Genomic DNA, 6,045 nt, shown 5'->3' with positions numbered 1-6,045 from the left:
GGATCTTATGAAACTCTTGATTGGTGGTGGTCGACCTAAAGGCAGGATCTTATGAAACTCTTGATTGGTAGTTTCCATATTTTCGTGATTTCCTGTATTGGTCTTTAATCTGGTACGGACCATTGAGATTTTCAGGTGAATGGATCACTGAAATTGTCTACCGAAAATTTTGAGATTTTGTGGAGGCCCTTTTTCTAGCGCCAAAATGTTGATAAAAGATTTTGCACCGACTAGAGTGATTTGATTGACCTTGGCGGAATCAAAACCAATGTGTGCATGATTAAAGATAACGAGTAATATATGACAAAAATGCAGTAAAATGAATGACACAAAGAGTTTTAAAGTGGTTCGACAAGTTAAGATCTTGAGCCTATGTCCACTGTTTTTGTATGTGCTTATGAGAGCTTACAATGGTAATCCTAGAATAATTTGCTAACCCCTTTCTCATTGTTGGAGGGGGTTTATATGCAGATTTTGTACAAAGGAAAGAGCAAAAATAAAGGGATTACAATTAAGATTGAAATACAACTCTAATATTCTTGCAGTTGAGCGTTGAGATTGCGCCAAGATTGTTGTTGATCTGATCCCTTCCGAGATATTCAGGATCTGAGGGTATCTGTGAGTTGGTTGAACAACTATCGAGATTGGTCGTGACTAGCTCATGTTGGGATCGAGCTACATCTCGATGAGCTTATGCTGGGTCGAACAATCGATTAAGTCGAACTAATTCTGAATCGGGCTATAACCTCGCTGACCTCTGACTTCTTCGAGCTTGATGGAAAAATCACACAACATAATTAAATTAATAACATATACAAATTTATAAAGCTCATAATTCAACTTTTTAAACTTAATAAATATGGATTTTGATGTCTAGACAAATTCCTTACCTTAGTTATCATATTCTAGTTAGTTTCTTTTTATTACTTTCCTTATGTTTAGATGTTTTTCTTTATTTACTTTACCACATGTTTAAGAGTTTTATTAGATTCTCTATTTTATTATCCTTATAATCATATCAATGTAATTATTATTAGGTGTTATTGATGCAAGGATTTCTACACCAACCAGAGATATGTGATTGACAATGTTAGAACTACATAGGATATGAGCGTAATCTTAATGGAGTGACGATGGGATAATACGATGACAAATGCACAATAATAAATATAAAATATTAAAGAACAAAGGAGAATTTTTAAAGTGGATCGAATGCTTATAATGCAAAACCTACGTCCATTCTTATGTTATTGAATATGTGAAGTAAGCAATTTGCCTTTACAAGAGTTTCTATTGAATTCTCTATGACTTATTTTCGCCATCCCCAAAAATAGATTATAATGGGGTTTATATAGTGCCAATTACATAGTTGAGTTGGAGATAAACTCTAATTCGATAAATCAGGAAAGAGTGTGATCTTAGGCTTTGGATCATAGAGCCTATATCACAAGATATCTTCATACCAAAAAATTTATCCGTTTCGGATTTCCTGCACAACAACTGCCACCTAGTTTTTGGAGGTCAATGTCGAACTGTGATCTATGAAAACTATGAGGTTCTACAAGCTGCTACGAGCTTCAACACTCGAGTTGACGATGTGTGGTCTACGATCACGATCGACTACTTTCTGATGTGAGCATGAGCTATTGCATAGTAAATTGATAACGCGATATACTTACTAGAAAATCTTATTGCTTAGGAATGGAGTTTGTCTTTTCTGGCTTTGCATTTAATGCAAGCGTGGTCATGCATTTAATGTAGGCATGCTAAGATGACATGCCCTTTTTGCACATTAAATGCTAACACAGCGACAATACAATTACCCATATTTCCTTTGACGGTTACTATCTCTCCCTTTCGATTATAGCAATGTGGAAGTGATGAATAGTTATGGTTGAATCCCGTTCGAAAGTATTTTACTATAAATTGAGATTCAAACCGTCATTGACCATGTTTAGCTTATTCCATAAATTTCATGTATGAAACCCTAACACTTTGTATCTAATCCATCCTGTGACATTCTCAACGATTTCTTTCGAAGATTTTGACACTACCTTTTAGTGTTTCAACTTCTTCTCCAGCGTTCTTCCGACTACTTTGACAAAAGTAAGTGCACCATTCTTCTTTTATTCCTTCTTACCACCTTTATCTTTGTTATGCTTGCTTGTGTTGGTAGATTTAGGCTTGGTAGTTGCATTAGGGCTAGGAAACTTATTTGGTTGGCTGGAAGTTGTCGCTGGGTAGTTTGTATAAGAACACTATAGGTAGCAAGGACTGAAGGCAAGTGCGGTGTAGGTCTAGGGTTTCTACCTCTAGGATTTCTTCTAAAATTTATTCGTCATGTCTTAGATGTTTAGGAACAAGCCGAAAATAGTATAAGAGAGGGCTAATTTTAATGAAGTCGGGGTCTAGGCGAGCTCTTGGTAGATGAGCTTGTTAATGTATACTGCTTAAAGAAAGGCAGCAATCTCACCTACTACCTGTCCAAGAGATGAAAGGACATTAACGAAATAGTTGGAATACCGAATAAAGTCAACAAGTAGGACTCCAACTATTTCATCTTTAAATACGAAGTAGATGGTTCCTTCTAAAAAGCCAATAGGGTTTGCTTTTCATTTCCCCTATTAATGCTTACTATTGCCTGAGTTGTTTGTTTGATAAGTTGTTTTTTCTTTTGCAGTTAATTAAGATCAGTCCTTTCTGCCCTATCATCTCATGAGCACATATTTGACTTCAGCTCGCTCCCTAAGCATCTTCATTAGACAACCAGGATTTAAAACGAGAACCTACGAAAGTATAAATTCTTCGCACCTTTTACCAGTAAGGACTGCTCACATTTTTGTTTTCAACTGGCTGTAGGCTTCTCTTTTTCCCTTTTCTAACTAGAGGTCACATTCAACTTTGCAAGGATGTCTGAATTCCCTACCAGGCCAAGAAGGGCTCCCAAGGAGACGTTGTTAGGCCTAGTGGCTAAGAATCCCACGCCTCCAATGGCTAAGAAGATTGTTGTCATTGCACCAGTTTCTGGGAGTGTTGCAACCATTCCTTCTCCTCCTATTCCACCCTAACAGCCACCCCAACAGCACGCAGTGGTGAAAAGGCCCCTCCCAAGGCGAGGGGTTACGATGAGGCCCTCTAGGACAAAATCTTGGAGCTCTCTAATATAGTTTCTATTTAGGAAGCAATGTTGAATAAGTTCATCTCGGACAAAGAATGGGACAAACTCAAGTCTCTGCCTCAGGTGAATTTGCTACAACAAGTCACTAACTTACATGCTCGAGTAAGTATCTTTTCTCTGTCCCTTTGCTTGCCATAGCATGAGTTTCGAAGAATTTCCCTTCTCTAATGCAATGCTTTGCTGCTCTCTCCATGCTCTACCACAATGGATGTCCAGCGCTTTTAAACGTAGAAAAAAATGAAGAGCGGATTGCCCAACTTGAGAAAGAACTCGACAGGGCAAGGAAGAACTTCGTCAATCTTGAGGGCAAAGTTTAACAAGGAAACCAAGTCGTAGAAGGCTCCCTTGGCTAAGAAGGATGAGTCATTCTCTAGTATTACCAAGAAGTAAAGGGAAGAGGAATGGCAAGGTAGAAATCTAACAAGTTGTAGAATAAGATTAATAAGGGGCTAATATTCAATCAGCAAAAAGCGGAAGAGTACGAGATAAAGCTGAAAATCTGTGAAGATGCGTTGGTGAGCACGGTAACCTCTCTTGACTAAGCTTGGGTAGTGGACAAGAATGAAAAGAAAAAGCTTGAGTTGTAGAAGGTTAAGCTGGAGGCAAAGCTTGAGACGGCTGCCTATGATGTCGAGCTCGAGACTTTTAAGAGGAAATTGAAGGCTGTAAAGGCCTTGTGGACTCAGTACCCCAATCTCGGTTACTCCTTCCTTCCCAAGGACTACTTGGAGGAAATAGAGGGTGGAAGAGAAAAACTTATGCTAGCTCCATCACTACAACCTTAATCCCTCTCAAAACTGTAAACGAGCCGAGTTGAGTCGAGTTTCACCCTAAACAAGCTTGATTCGATATACCATTAGTCGAGTTTGGGTTGAGTCATGAGTCGGTCGAGTCAGAACATTTTAGCTCATGACTCAACTCGTTTATAGTCGAGTAAGCTCGTGGCTCGTTTTACTTGACTTGTGTGAGCTCGACTGACTCAACTCGAGTAAGATCGATTAAGATTGGAAATGGCCTTTTTTTTTTAAACCTGCAGTTCTTTTTTACACAAATCAGATCCAATTCCTTGTAAATTTGCATCCAAATCAACAAAAATAATGTATTACACAATCCAAAACAAACATAAGGAGTCATCAAAATACACATCACANTTTCATTCTCATCAATGTCCATCTCTTTTAAACGTAGAAAAAAATGAAAAGCGGATTGCCCAGCTTGAGAAAGAACTTGACAGGGCAAGGAAGAACTTCGTCAATCTTAAGGGAAAAGTTTAACAAGGAAACCAAGTCGTAGAAGGCTCCCTTGGCTAAGAAGGATGAGTCGCTCTCCAGCATTACCAAGAAGTAAAGGGAAGAGGAATGGCAAGGCAGAAATCTAACAAGTTGTAGAATGAGATTAATAAGGGGATGATATTCAATCAGCAAAAAGCGGAAGAGTACGAGATAAAGCTGAAAATCTGTGAAGATGCGTTGGTGAGCACAGTAACCTCTCTTGACTAAGCTTGGGTAGTGGACAAGAATGCAAAGAAAAACTTGAGTTGTAGAAGGTTATGCTGGAGGAAAAGCTTGAGAAGGCTGCCTATGATGTCGAGCTCGAGACTTTTAAGAGGAAATTGGAGGCTGTAAAGGCCTTGTGGACTCGGTACCCCAATCTCGGGTACTCCTTCCTTCCCAAGGACTACTTGGAGGAAATAGAAAGGTGGAAGAGAAAAACTTATGCCAGCTCCATCACTCCGACCTCAATCCCTCTCAGGTCTGTAAACGAACCGAGTCAAGTCGAGTATCACCCTAAACAAGCCTGACTCGGTATACCATTAGTTGATTTGGGTCAAGTCATGAGTCGGTCGAGTCAGAACATTTTAGCTTATGACTCGATTCGTTTATAGTCGAGTCGGCTTGTGGCTCATTTGACTCGACTCGTGTGAGCTCGACTGACTCGACTCGAGTAAGATCGATTACGATTGGAAATGGCCTTTTTTTTTTTTTTTTAACTTGCAGTTCTTTTTTACACAAATCAGATCCAATTCCTTGTAAATTTGCATCCAAATCAACAAAAATAATGTATTACATAATCCAAAACAAACATAAGGAATCGTCAAAATACACATCACACAACTCAAACTTCTTGAAGCTGAATCTCTAATGATTCCTTCTGTATCTAGAATTTAAAATGGAAAAAACATTAATATTAATGTTCAAATGAAATAAGAGTAATTGTAGAATAATTACATAAATCTATTATAATAAATGTACCGTGATTCCTTTTTTACTCCTTTTAAAATGTGACACCAATTGGTTCCATATAATAGTATTTTCACTATTTCGGGAGACAAAGAAGATTGATAATTGTCAATAACTCTACTACCAACACTGAAGGTAGCCTTTGAAGCCACCGTAGTGATAGGAATGGCTAGTATATCACAACCCATCGTAGATAAGATAGGGTATTTCAAAGCATTCACCTTCCACAAATCTAAAACATCGAAATCTTCAGAATCACTCTTAAACATATAACATACCTCGCTTAGATAAATATCCAACTTAGATTTATTTGGCTCAATAGTTTCAACCTTATCTAGAAAATCATCAAATTCCCATTCCAAGGCTTCTCCTCCCGTAGACCCCTCAAGAATTACTCCAAGTCCAACCCTTTCACTTATACCTCTACGGCACTAGATGAGTTACTATCAATAACATATTCCCCATATATCTCATACAAGGCATCACAAACAATTGTAGCATTTGTCAATGTGTCAAATTCAGAATACATATTAGTGAAAGAATACTCAATCATCCTCATTTTGTACCTAGGGTCCAATATAGCTGCCACATCCATCAACAAATTACATTTCCCCCAGTACTTATCAA

Source organism: Pistacia vera, unplaced genomic scaffold (genome assembly GCF_008641045.1).
Source record: "Pistacia vera cultivar Batoury unplaced genomic scaffold, PisVer_v2 Contig462, whole genome shotgun sequence".
In the NCBI taxonomy this organism is placed as follows: domain Eukaryota; kingdom Viridiplantae; phylum Streptophyta; class Magnoliopsida; order Sapindales; family Anacardiaceae; genus Pistacia; species Pistacia vera.
This window is presented reverse-complemented; position numbering follows the sequence as displayed.